This window comes from Lepidochelys kempii, chromosome 9 (assembly GCF_965140285.1).
Source record: "Lepidochelys kempii isolate rLepKem1 chromosome 9, rLepKem1.hap1, whole genome shotgun sequence".
Taxonomy (NCBI): domain Eukaryota; kingdom Metazoa; phylum Chordata; order Testudines; family Cheloniidae; genus Lepidochelys; species Lepidochelys kempii.
This window is the reverse complement of record NC_136388.1, coordinates 18365208-18379311: the sequence shown is the minus strand read 5'-3', so window position 1 is coordinate 18379311 and position 14104 is coordinate 18365208. Positions and strand designations below refer to the sequence as shown.

General features: G+C 41.1%; 1 protein-coding gene across 2 annotated transcripts in view; it reads left to right on the top strand.

Annotated features, from left to right (window-relative positions):
- Positions 1 to 122: 122 nt before the first annotated feature.
- Positions 123 to 14104, top strand: part of SERPINI1 (serpin family I member 1) — an 80353-nt gene continuing 66371 nt past the window's right edge. The window contains exons 1-2 of one of the 2 annotated variants that reach the window (XM_073359467.2): positions 123 to 279; positions 689 to 827. The gene's annotated coding sequence lies outside the window, so the exon portion shown is untranslated. The remainder of the gene's footprint in view (positions 280 to 688; positions 828 to 14104) is intronic. The other variant, XM_073359466.2, reaches the window with a different exon arrangement.

The window sequence follows — 14104 nt, the reverse complement described above, 5'->3', positions numbered from 1 at the left end:
CAAACAACTACAACTCCCGCCAGGCAATGCGAGGGGGCGGAGCGGGAAGAGTTGGAGGAGGAGCGGGGGGAGAGCTAACCCAATCGGAGTGTCGGTCTGGAGGAAGGGGCGTGGCCCCGAGAGGGGCGGGGCAGGCGTGAGAGTATGCCGGCGTCGGCGGACGCCTCAGAAACGATTCCTGAGGCGGTCTCTGTGCTCGCGCCTGCTCCGGCCCCGGGAGTAGCCCCAGTCCAGCGGAGCTGCGGCGTCCGCATCGGCTGCAGGAGCGCTCCAAGGGAGGTAAGCGCACGCGGGTACCTCGCGGTGCGGGCAGCCTGGGTGCGTGGGGGGGCTCCCCGCCCTAGGAAATCATTTGGTAGCTGCCCCCCGCCCTGTTTCATGCGTGGCAGAGGTTTGCATGTCAGTGGACTTGGCAGTCATTGTTTGGGATCCGTTCGAAAGTCTCCCTCTGACTGCTGCTGCACCTCTGTATATTGCAATGCGTGTGAGTCGTTTAAACCTAGCTCACTTCTCCGTTATTGAGAAACCTCCCTCAGTTTCGTGGAGCCCCAAACCCCGTGAAATAAATCCCTGAATCTGGGTATGGGTGTGACCTAGTGCAGTGGTATGTTTGTCCCCACCCCAGCCCACCCACTGCATTTTTTTAATCTTCTATTTTATTACAATGTTGTTTCTCTCCACGCCCCAGTGTTTGTTTGGACAGAGGCTATTTCCACATCCGTTACAGATTTGTAAATCTGAGTCCTGGCTTTGTTGTACTTGCCTCGCGACTCTGTCAATGACTCGCTGTAAACTGGGACCAACGTCTGGTGTTGATGCAATTCAAGGTGTGTTAGCTTTGCTGGAGAAAATAATACTGAGAACTCTGAAGATTTAAGAAGTTCTTAAAACTGAAAAATAATTCAAAAAAATTAATTACAAGTCTTTCAGTTTTAAGTTAATTCAGAATGAGTGTAGAAGTAGGGTATTTAAAACAGGTAGCTATTTGTGTGTGTATATGTATATGTGTGTGTGTATATCTGCATGTGTATATATGTATCGGTGGGTGGGTGCATGTGTATATTATAACTCTTAAGTGTCCCCTATTTGGAGAAAAACTTTTTCAATTTGAACATATTTTAAAGTGCCTTTCTCTTTATAACATAAAATTTTTGCATTGTGTGGCTCACTAAACATGCAACACACCAAATTTGAAATCTCCCTCACTCAAAGTCTCACGCACATCTTGACACCTCAGTAAAATGAATAGCAATCTCTGGCAGTGTATATTTACCAGCCTTCTAATACAATAATTATCCCAAGGTTTAAAAAAATGCAAAAACTAAGTTTTATTTCTAACCCCTTTTATTATGAATAAAAATGAAGATACTATAATAATAAATAATGATGATGATTATGTAAAGCACTTTGAAATCTTTAAATGAACAGTTCTGTAAAGGTCAAAATAGTATCACTGTTTTAAGTCCTTGCATTTCCCTGTTTAAACAATGGTAACATATGTTAGTTGCTAAGAGCAACTGTTACAGAAAAGCTTTAGAACTTTAATTAGCATATGAAAAAAAGAAATGCGTTTTTAAAAATTTAAAAAAATCAGGTTTCTTAAATTTGTTAGCTCATGTAAAAAGAGGTTTTTTTTAAGAATACTGTATAGTGTGATAAAGATGTAAACACTTCATATAACAGGAGATATGTAGGAAGAGTGCCAGCAACTGACTGAATAGGTAAATGACAGTTAAACCTGTCAACCATTGGTTATAACTTCTGGTAACAAAAAGGGACTGTCTGTGGAAAGCCATGCATACATTTGAGGCTCCTACCTTTGCAGTGTGGGAACAGAGATCTCAAATACTTGGGACAGCAACACACCATGAAACCATCCATCACCTGTTAGGTCCCGATAGCTTAATGCATAAAGAAAGCCAGAATACCCAAGATGACATCTGAATGTTATGCTTCATTTCAAAACAAACAAACAATATTCCCCTCATTCTACCCTGCTTTTTATTATTTTTAATCTATCTTTGTGCAATCCATCGAACACCAACTCATGCATATCCCTCTCTATTGATGGGGTAGATCTAGAATTTGTGTAGTGTACAAAAAATTAATATCATATTAATCATATGATTAATATCATATATATGATATCATATTAATATCTCTCTCATATGAGCGCATGCACAAGGAAATTAAACTAAGTATGTTTTTAAATGAAGCTGTGTAGTAATGCACACTCTTTTGTTTAAAAATTCATAGAACAGAATATTCTGTTAAAATCTGGTTCTCTTCCCTCAAATTATTTAACCACAGAATTGACTTTCCAAAACAAGAGTCTATAGTCAGAGAGAAAAGGAGGACTTGTGGCACCTTAGAGACTAACCAATTTATTAGAGCATAAGCTTTCGTGAGCTACAGCTCACTTCCTCAGATGCAGTCAGAGAGTAATACGTTTTCCATTCTCTTATCGCTTCCTGGTTTTTTCAAAACTGCTGTCTGTTGTGGTTTTGTGGAGCATGAGGGGGAGTTGGGAGCTTTTTGAAAAGCAACTATAGATGATTGCCTTGTTATAAAGCAAGTCCTATGATCTCTTTAGGCCTCTTTTATAATATAGGCCAGTGGTTCTCAAACTGTGGGTTGGGACCCCAAAGTGGGTCGTGACCCTGTTTTAATGGGGGCCAAAGCCAGAGAGCTTCAGCCCTGGGCAGCAGAGCTTAGGTTACAGCCCCCGCTGCCTAGAACAATGGGCCGAGCCTCCCCACCTGGGGTGGTGGGCTCAGGCGGGCTCAGTCTTTCATCCCCCCTCCTGGGGTTGTGTAGTACTTTCTGTTGTCAGAAAGGGGTCACAGTGCAATGAAGTTTGAGAACCCTGGTATAGGTCATAGATAGTCAGACATGTAACAGCACTAAGTGGTTTTGCCTAAGGCACAGCTATTTCCACTATTTCTTTCCAACATGGGCGGGGACGGGGGGGGAGGAGTATAGATAAATGGTTGAACAAGCTACATTCAGATTGGCCTCAGGTGAGTGAGTGACAGCCATATGATTAAAGCCCTGCAAATCTGTGAATATCCGCTTTATCTCTGCGGAACATTTTTGCTGATTGTGCATGGATACAGATCCAAATTTTATATCAAGAGCCCCGCAAATCTGCAGCTATCAGTCAGCTTTACATCCATGGATTGCAAATCCTATGTGGATACAAATTTTGTATCCACGCAGGGTTCTACGTATGATTTCCCTCCCCCACTTCACCTTATTCCATGGGGGAAATATGGAGACAAAATATGGTGTCTTTACCTCACCTTGCCAATGTAGAAAATATTCCTACCAGCGACCTCTAAAGGATATTTTAGTCATGATAAAAAGTTTAAAAGCTCAGTAAACTGCAAATGAGAGTTCAGCAAGTATCATTAATGTTAAAACGGTAATTTTTTTACTCTTTTAATCTTAATGACATTAGCTAAAACGAAAATGATGTGAAGAAAATCAGGCTTACAAAACAATCTCAAGATGCAGTAAAAATATTGCTTTAAAAAAATCCTACCAAAAACATTTACGTGAAGATTTGGGTAAAGTCACAAATCTCCATGTAAAATAAGGGTGGTGGTAGTGAGGGTATTACTTAAAAACTGATTCTCCTATCACTCTGAATTAAATCAGAAATATTTCCCTTGAAGTCAGTGGAGGTACACTGACAAAGGAGAGGAAAATAGTTATTCATAAAAAGAAAAGGAGTACTTGTGGCACCTTAGAGACTAACCAATTTGAACATAAGCTGTAGCTCACGAAAGCTTATGCTCAAATAAATTGGTTAGTCTCTAAGGTGCCACAAGTACTCCTTTTTTCTTTTTGTGAATACAGACTAACACGGCTGCTACTCTGAAACCTAGAGTTATTAATGTTGACAGTATCTTTTCTGGTTAATCTGGATATTTAAGGTTTAGATATTTAAGATCTGCCCTTTATCACAACTAAGTAGCTAAGTATATCAAGAGCACGGTCTTGGAATGTTTTATGTAACTGTGGGAGAAGGACAGGAAACCTCAATTTTTTTATATAAACAGTGGTTTAAGGGATATGGTATGTTTTGTATCCTACCTTGTACTTTTGAGCTTAATTCTAAACTGATGTTCATAACTGAGTCTTTGATCATCTAAGGAAATATCTTTGAGTGTGCATTATCAATTTAAAGAGAAGATAGATATCCAGGTTTTTTAAATACATTTATGTAAACTATTATCAAGGATTAAATCAGATCAATTTCATATAGATTTTTAACTTGTATCAGTAAGGGAAAGGCTTGTTTGTGTAATTGTTGAGCGATAATGAAGGAGGGAATGTTTTCCTCTCCTGCGGGAACAGTGGTTAAAGCGGATGTTTCAGTCATAGAAATTTTGGCTAAATGTGTCGTGCATTCCCATTTCTATACTTTTATGGGTATGCTAGTTCTGAATTATAATCTGGGGGTGTATTTCAAAATTCTTTGCAATTTTTGAGTGCCTCACACACAGGTAGGTAAGTATATATTATCTGCAGTACTACACAGGGCAGGTAAGTGACTTGTCTCGGGTGCCACAGAAAATCTGGCAGAGGTAGGCCATCCATCCTTTATGTAAACCTTATCTCTTGAGGTTAAGCCTGTTTCATCCTGTGGTCCATTTTAATATATGTGAGTAAATCATTCACTTTTCATATATGGGGAATACCTGGTAATGCACAAGTGGTATATTTTCCAGCCCCATTTACTCACAGTAGATCCCATGTCCCTTCTTGGTCCAATGACTATAGTCAAAATACTACATAGTGAGAGTATTACTTTCATAGAGCAACCTCTTAGCTGCAGGAATTCTGACTTTGATGTCAGCTCTTGCATGAAAGTGGCTGTATAGCGCCTCCTTTGAAGTGTTGAGCCTCTTCACTTTCTGTTGGAGACCATCACTCTTCAGGGTTGGGCCATCTTACTGCATATCTCAGGTACAACTAAACCTATGGCTACCCATTATAGCATTGTGCTAGTGATTTTGTTATTGAGAAGGCACTTATAGTAAGCCTTTATTTACAGGCCCTTAATAGCTCATTGAAAATTACCTAAATGTCTTGTGCTTATTTTTAGCCAAAGCTGAATTTTATTTTGGGGGCTGGAGGTAGCTTGCCAATATTCTATTTAGCCACTTCTGATTGATCCTGATGTGGAAACTCTTACCCTTAGCTTTTCAAACATTTTGTTCACACGTGAATAAAGTGTCAAGTTAAAATTTCAAATTTGCTAGGGAACTACTCCTCATCGGCAAAGAAATGTCTCTGGCATATTTGAAAAACTTGCTGTAGAAAAGAGCATTTGATAATCCATGTATTTCATAGGCGACATACTTTGTTCCATTAACTTTGTAACAGCACACTTATGGGTGAAATGCACTTTGTGCATGACCTTGTACAGTTTCTCCTCAAGGTGCAGAGCCCGTGCTTAAGAGCTTACCAAAAACAGGTGCCTAAATATGGACTTAGAGCCTGACATTAGGCACCTGTTTTTTAAAATCTTGCCTTAAATATTCACACACCTGTACTGGTATCTGGTACTTTGCATATCCAAATAAACTCAGCAGAACTTATACACTACGAATGGTCATATTTTATATATGTGTAAATAATATAATTTTTGTTTGTGTATCTAGTTGCATATGTATATGCCTGTCATCAGCAGTGATCAGTGGTGACTCTTTAACTTTTCTTTATATGAAAAACGGAAAATGTAAAAAAACTTTAATGAAACGTTGTTATATCTGAGAATTCTTGTATTACTTTACATCAGGGGCAGGCAAACTTTTTGGCCTGAGGGCCACATCGGATTTCCGAAATTGTACAGAGGGCCAGTTAGGGGAGGTTGAGCCTCCCCAAACAGCCTGGCGTGGCCTGGCCCGGCCCCCGTCCAACCCCCCTCCCTGTTCCCTGACAGCACCCCCCCACACACTCCCTGTCCCCTCACAGTCCCTAGAACGGCCCCCGACTGCCCCCTGCCAGCCCGTCCAACCCCCCCCCCCCCCCGTCTTGACTTCTCCCCCGACCGCTGCCCCCATTCAACCCCTCTGTTCCCTGCCCTCTGACTGCCCTGACCCCTATCCACATCACCACCCCCTGACCACCACTACAAACTCCCCTGTCCTCTGTCCAGCTGCACCTGCTCCCTGTCCCCTTACCACGCTGCCTGGAGCACCGGTGGCTGGCGGCCCTACAGCCGCACCACCCAGAGCACCAGGATAAGCAGCCACGGCTCTGCAGCCCCACTGCCCAGAGCATTGCGCTGGCGGCGAGGTGAGCTGATAGCCTCCTGGGCCAGGAGCTCAGGGGCTGGGCAGGAGGGTCCAGCGGGCCGTAGTTTGCCCACCTCTGCTTTACATGGTGAAAGCAATACTAAACAGCCACCTCTTTCCTGGAACACTGCACAGAGCCTCCTATGCACTGTATGAGCGAGGGGTCCTGTGGAAAAAGTAGTATGTGACCATGTAGTTAAAGATTGTATCGTACTGCATGCGCTCAAGAGGACAGAATTAAGGTACCATAGGGGAACTTAATTTTAGCACTTCCTAACTCTTGAGTGCTTGACTTGGCGACCTTAACACATTTCTTTCAACATAGCTTTTTGTTTGTTTAAGTAGCTTTCTAGGTATTTAAAAAAACAAACAAAACAAATTTATGTTCAACTGTTGTTGCTTGGACTCCTATAGTAATGCCAGCAGTAAAAACTGCAAAGTTTTAGGCCCAGTGAAAAGGAAATGACATGTATGAAATGGCAGAGATAACAGAGCAAGTTGCATTAAGGAGTTTATTTAGCTCCTTCTATACTGTGTGTGTCCGCGCGTGCATGCATGCACATATGCACGTTACAGTTATCACAGACAAGGTGTGGAGACAGTTATGTAGATTTTTTTGGGGATGGAGGTGTCCATAAAGAATCTCTCGAGCATTAACCATATACAGCAATGCAAGTGGGTTGAATTACAATACCTGTAGGAAATTTATGTTATGGTGTCTGACTCAGATAACACTTTTTTGGGGGGTGGGGCTGGGGGGAGGGAGAGATCATATCAGCTATAAATCCAGATAAGAAGACAGCCCATACAACTTGTCCTCCAATGATTTTATTCAGCGGTGCTCAAAACCGTAAAGCTACATTACCTTGCTGTGCTTCAAAAGCAAAAGCGTCATTCTGCTTTTGGTGGATTGGAGTGAAAGTGTCTCTCTCACTCACTCACACACACACTTATATTATACTCCACATCCTGTCACTCATTTCATCACAGACAAAATCAAAGTAGAGCCACTTGTGCCAAAAATTGTCTTGTCATTCAGTGCTGAACAATACCCAGTCATGGTACTTGACAGAGTGGCCATTCCTGTCATCACAGGGCTCTAAAATAGCTATATTCTCTGTTTTCAAAATGCTCTTGGAATGATTCTTCACTATCAGACTTATGCAAGTATGTATGATGACCACCTTTGTGAAGTAATTAAAATTTCAAGTGTCATGTCATATGTCCATAGATATTTATTTCATAAATTTATATGAATAAATGAATATAGCTTTAAACTGAATTTAAGATTTTCATTTTGATGCTCTTTATCTGTATTGATCATTGCAAGATTGCAAAGCGGTCAGACAGATTCTCTTTCAAAGGGCGGAGGGGAAATGTTAATGCATTAAATACAACATATATATTTTTTTGTCAAAAGGTTACTGACCTACTATATTCCATTTTTAAGACAAATTCTCTCCAAAGGAATGGTATTCTATGTTGATTAGAATTCAAGCTCGAAGAAAGGTAAACAATATAGCCATATTTTAGTTTTTTATGCAAATACTAAAATGCTAACTAAAACTAACTTGGGGAGAGAGAGAGAAATACAGGTCTGTTGTGGTGCTGTACTTCACTCATGCAGTTGTTCATTTAAATGTAATAGTTATGCTTTCACTGAACAAGAGCCTAATAGTATAAAGTGCTAAGAATTCCCTGTGAGTTGCTGACATCTCTCAACTCTTCATGAACTTGATAAACACAAAGGGCACTCAGTTCCTTCCAGGAAGATCTTGGCACTTAACCAGACTGGACCGCAAATACTCACAATACAGTCCCGTATGTGAAGTAGGGTTCCTTAGATATAAAAGTGTGAATTCTCCCTCACTGGGTTTAATCTTGACAAGAATGCTTGAGAGGGACTTCAGTTTCCTTAACCCTTCCACATTATCCCCTTTCCTTCCATGGATTTAATCCATGTACACAACTTTTGTGTTGCCGTATTTGACAGGAAAACATTTAAACTCCCATTGACTTGCCATTAAATGGACTTAGAGTTGTTTTGCTTCAGCAACCTTGACAAAGGGGACTGAATTCATCATGGTGCATTGGCTTGTGCACCACCACTTCATAACAATTTAAGAGCAGCTATACTGGGGCAGACCAAAGGTCCATCTAGCCCAGTATCCTGTCTTCCGACAGTGGCCAATACCAGGTGCCCCAGAGGGAATGAACAGAGCAGGTAATCATCAAGTGATCCATCCCCTGTCGCCCCTTCCCGGTTTCTGGCCAACAGAGGCTATGGACACCATCCCTGCACATCCTGGTTAATAGCCATTGATGGACCTATCCTCCATGAACTTATCTAGTTCTTTTTTGAACCCTGTTACAGTCTTGGCCTTCACAACATCCTCCGGCAAAGAGTTCCACAGACTGACTCTGCGTTGTGTGAAGAAATACTTCCTTTTGTTTGTTTTACACCTGCTGCCTATTAACTTCATTTGGTGACCTCTAGTTCTTGTATTATGAGAAGGAGTAAATAACACTTCCTTATTTACTTTCTCCACACCAGGCATGATTTTATAGACCTCAATCATATTCCCCTTAGTTGTCTCTTTTCCAAGCTGAATAGTCCCAGTCTTATTAATCTCTCCTCATACGGAAGCCGTTCCATACCCCTAAACATATTTGTTGCCCTTTTCTGAACCTTTTCTAATTCCAATATATCTTTTTCTTTTTTTTGAGATGGGGCGACCACATCTGCACGCAGTATTCAAGATGTGGGTGTACAATGGTATTTTCTGTCTTATTATCTATCCCTTTCTTAATTCTGTTCCCTTTTTGACTGCCACTGCATATTGAATAGAAGTTTTCAGAGAACTATCCACAATGACTCCAAGATCTTTCTTGAGTGGTAACAGCTAATTTAGACCCCATCATTTTGTTGGATCATATTAAAGAAGTTCTGTATTAAAATCACAAATGAGTTTGATTCCCCAGAGTTTAAATTCCAGGGTATTACTAATTAAGAGGTATCTTGGTTTTTGGTACTGTTTCTCTCCCTCTGTGTGAAACTTGCAAGCTGCTAATTGTGTTTAGTACATTCTAAGACAGAGTCTATTCTCAAAGCAATTCACAGAGAGAGAGACTCAAAGCAATACTCTAACAACAGAAACAGCACCCAGAGACTCCCCACCCTTTTGTTGTATTAACAATTGTGATTAAAATAGAGATAGAGGATGTATGTGGATGGATGCTTGGTGTGGATAATAACTGAATGATCAGGGAGGTGCCAGCCTAAGAATCCAGTGTCCATCGGCTGAAGAAGGCGTCAAGTGGAAATAACCAGAGGACCCCCCGGAGGGCAGACTGGAATCCACCCAACAGCCTCAAGGATGGGAGAACCAAAGAACAAGATAACATCTTGGAGCCGTCAGGAATGTGCTATCTGCTGATTGATTCAGCAACAGCATGATGAAGCAATTCCCATAGACTGGCATAGGAAGAAATTCCTATAAAAATGGACTTCAAAAAGTGAGAACTTTGGGGTCTGATTCTGCAAACCAATTTCCAGGAGCATCAGATGAGCATCTGACAAGGCCCTGCTCCCTCCTCATGTCCAGGCCACCTGGCCAGTGGCTTGGCATGAGCAACTCTAAGGCTGGTAACTATGATAACAACCTTGCAGAACCTGTGTGTGTGTGTTTGTATGAATGACTGAATGTGTGAATAAATATGAGATTGAATGGAATGTTATAACTATAACTGCTTACTATGATTCTTTCTGTATTCACAGTAAATGTGGTATTTTGCCTTTTTCCCTTTAATAAGATCCTGCTGGTTTTTATTTTATTGGTACAACAATTTTATCTGTATAGTTGGGATTATGTTTTCCAATATGCATTACTTTTCATTTATCAAAATTGTATTTCCCTGTAGTTTATTTCCCTTTATTGTTCTGTATTCATCAATGCAAGATGACTTAAGCTGCCTTAGCAGTAATTAACTTGCTCCCCACGTTTGCCCAGGAGAGTCAAATCCTGGCACTTGTACTCATGTGGTGTAGAACCCAGTTCCATAAGTAAGTACCATTGGAAGCAAGGAGTGAGGTAATCTTTCATGTAAGAAAAGCAGAATTTGGCCCTTCATCTTTGCACCAGTTCTTTGTTTACTATTTCTTCACTGAACATGGCCGCCTTTAAGTCTAAGGGTGGTTTAGATACATTTATCTGAAGATGCCCAGGATGAATTGCTTGCTGTCTCACAGTTACCAAAGGCGTCTACACATCTGCCACATTTCTCAGCACAACAGCAAAAATTGCATCTTCCAACAACATCCGTTTCCATGTCTGAAGATTTTATGGTGATGCTTCCTACCCCAGTTTATCCAGTGAAGACTTTAGTTGTATTTTTATATATCTAACTACAACTTATATATTTTTAACTGGCTTAATAGATCTATTCTTCTAGAGTGCTTTTCCCCCTCCGTCCACATTAAAGCAGTTATTGGAGCATTTAATTGTTGTGTACTTCACATAGCAATTTAAGATCACTGAAGCAGTTCATATTTTTTCTTTTCTGCAGACATATTCAGTCTTCCAGATAAAAGCACCCTCTCTTAGTCCTTCTACTATTTATAAATATTAATCAATCAAAACCCAAGGCAGGCTGATCAACTTACTATAATAGCAAATCTTCAACATGAGATTCATAGTAGTCTACCAAAATGATCAGCTACATATAAAACCAAGATATTCTTTGCTATCCGCCTGAGAATTCCTGTGATAGATGATGTAGAAAAATCCCAGTTCACTTTACTGTACATATAGTAGTTTGTCTGTCTTTCTGATTCATTCAAAAGGTAAGAGTGGGGAAAACATCAAAGTTTGCCAAGTGGACAAGGAGGAAAAAATCAATGGGAGTAAGAGGCTTCTAAGGAGATCTTACAAACAATAAATAGAAATACAGTGAAGGAAAATAAACTGCTGGGAGATACTCTTTAAAAGCAGATTGTAGCTAGAGCTGGATGAAATTTTGTGCACAAAACTTTCTCTTTTTGCCAAAAATAAAAGGAGATTTGGGTTGACCGAAATATTTTGCAAATTCATGTTGAACTCAACAAATTGTTGTGCTTTTTTTTTTAAAGTCAAAATGTTTGTTTTTCAAAAAGTCAAAACAAACCACTTAACTATTGTGATTCAAAATGTCTGTTTCAAAATTTACTTAATTTTTATATAAACGTATAAAAATAAAAGGTTGTTTTAAAGCTCAAAACTAATCACTTCATTTTGGGTTGAATTAAATATTTTTGTTTGACCCAAAGTGATTTTTTTGTTTTTGTTTGCTGGCCTTGGCTGCCTGCCCCCCCCCCCAAAAAAAAAAACAAAAATACAAAGCAATCAGTTGTTCACAGAGCTCTAATTGTGTAATTAGCTTATACTGGCTTTCAAAGCCCTGAATAGTGTAATAATCACTGACAGAAAACTTCATTAACGCAGTTAAGGTTGCCTGGTGGTGTCTTGTGCCCTTCCAGAAAGTGAGTTCAGTGAAACTCAAACTTCAGAAAACAAGGAAATTCAGAGTCAAAGGACATACTAATGCAACCTTAACTCTACCCTTCTGGAGCTGGCAATAACCAATGGGTAATTATCTTCATGCACTTCAGCTATGTTAGGTGTAGCTGTACTGAATGGTGCAGAGATCAGTTGGGGCTACTTGGCAGAGTTGAGATTGTGATATCAGGTCTAGGGTCCTTGGAGAAGGAGGGTTTGAGCTCCATGGAGGTGTGAGATCAAAGGAAAGAAATGTATGTGTACCCTGAGGGATCCAGTATGCCTCCTCTCAGTGCTGAGTTCTGTAGGTTTTCAGTAATGGGACATGGGGGCAGCGGGGAAGTCGTCTTGGTATGGGGATTGGAGGCTTGAGATGGGATATGAGAGTGGTCTTTGGCTTTAGTGATAGGTATGTGAAAGTCTAGTGTGTTAGATGGAATCCTGGGGCAAAGGGGCTGTGACCGGGGGTAAAGGAATTGTAAAACCTATCAGGTGTAGTATTTTTTTTTCCTGTGAAGTAGGCTGAGGTTTGAGTGTAGAACAGGTGCAGATAGTTTCTGTTCAGTACAGAACAGCTCACCTAAATACAAGTTCTGCCTTAGCAAAGAGAAGGTGTTAGAACTTGTGCTGCTGTAGGGTTGCCAGGCATCCAGTCTTCGACCTGAACACCTGGTCAAAAAGGGCTCCTGGCAGCTCCAGTCAGCACCAGCAGAGCACAGCTGATGGGACCATTAAAAGTCCAGCTGGCCCCAGCTGGTTCCTCGGCGCAAGGGTGGGCAGGAGGGCTCCGCATGTTGCCCCTGTTCGCAGCACAGGCACCACCCCAAGTGCCAACTCCACAGCTCCAGGCCAATGGGGTCTGCGGGAAGTGGCGCAGGCTGAGGGATGTGCTGGGCGCCAGGGGGCTTGTGCTGGGCGCCAGGGGGCTTACCCTGGCGGGCCTCATGCCAAAGGTTGCTGATCCCTGATTTAGAATCTTGTAAAGTGTATGAGTAGTTTACATTTTTCCGTCCAGTGTTCAGAACTTTGCATTTAACGACATTGAACTTCATTTAGTACCATGCTGTCCATTCATCTGGCATGTTTAGGTGTTTCTGAAATTCCTTAGACTCCTTTGTGGTCCCAAATAACCTGTATAGCTTTGTGTCATCTGCTGATTTTGCTTCTTGTCTACTTACCTCCCCATTTTCCATCATTTAATAATTACATTTTATATATAGTATATATGTTTGTGTGTATAATACTGGACCAACTACAGAACCTTGAGGCACCCCACTTTTATCTTCTGCCATGATGAAAATTGACCATTTAATTCTGCTTTTAGTTGTTTTTCTCCTGACCTAGATGACACGAAGGGACTGTTTGCACATGTCGGGGCCGGGGATGGGGGGGATCATATTACATGGCAGACACTTTTCTGTTGATTGTAATGTTATCCACTGTTGATAGGCCCTGAAAGGATTAGTAGACCCTGGAGGATCTACTAGCAAAGTATTCTGCAGTAAATTAGGCCAGGTCTACACTATAAACGTACATCAATATAAGTGTGCCACTTAGGGTTGCCAAATAACCCCCGGTGTAGGCAGTGCTACATCAATGGGAGGCCTTCTCCTGTCGACATAGCTACTGCCTCTCACGGGGGTGGAATAACTGCGCTGCCAGTGGAAGCTCTCCCATCGTCATATTAGCATCTTCATTTTGCTACTGCAGCTTTTCAAGCGTAGATCTGCACTTTACAGAAAACTAGCCCATAGATTTACAGTGTTAGGAAACATATGGTGATGCATCTAGTGAAAGTTAATAAGAAAATAATTGAACTGTAGCTGGTATCTTATTCAAGAAAACAAAGGCAGCAGGAGACTTTAGGGTAGTTATGAGTATAATAACTTCAAAAGGGAATGAGGGCCCACAGAGTGGCCTCAGTGTTTGGTACCTATGTGTGGCAGGGGAAAAGCAAGCAAGCAAATAGGCATCTTGGTTTCAGGGATCATTTCAGGCTCCAGCATTGCCCACTAGTAGCACAAAGAAGAAAAATCTAGAGGCTAGAGCCCTGAACTGGGAACCAGAAGACTTGAGTTCAGTTCCTAGCTTAGCTATACACTTTCTTTGTGACCTTGGGAAAGTCATATAATCTACTCTGTGCCTGAGTTTCCCCACCTACTTACTTACCTCATAAGGGTGTTGTGAGGATAAAACTCATAAACCATAATTTATTAGATGGCCATAATACTCATCAAATGCAGTGACTTTTTTTTCCCACTC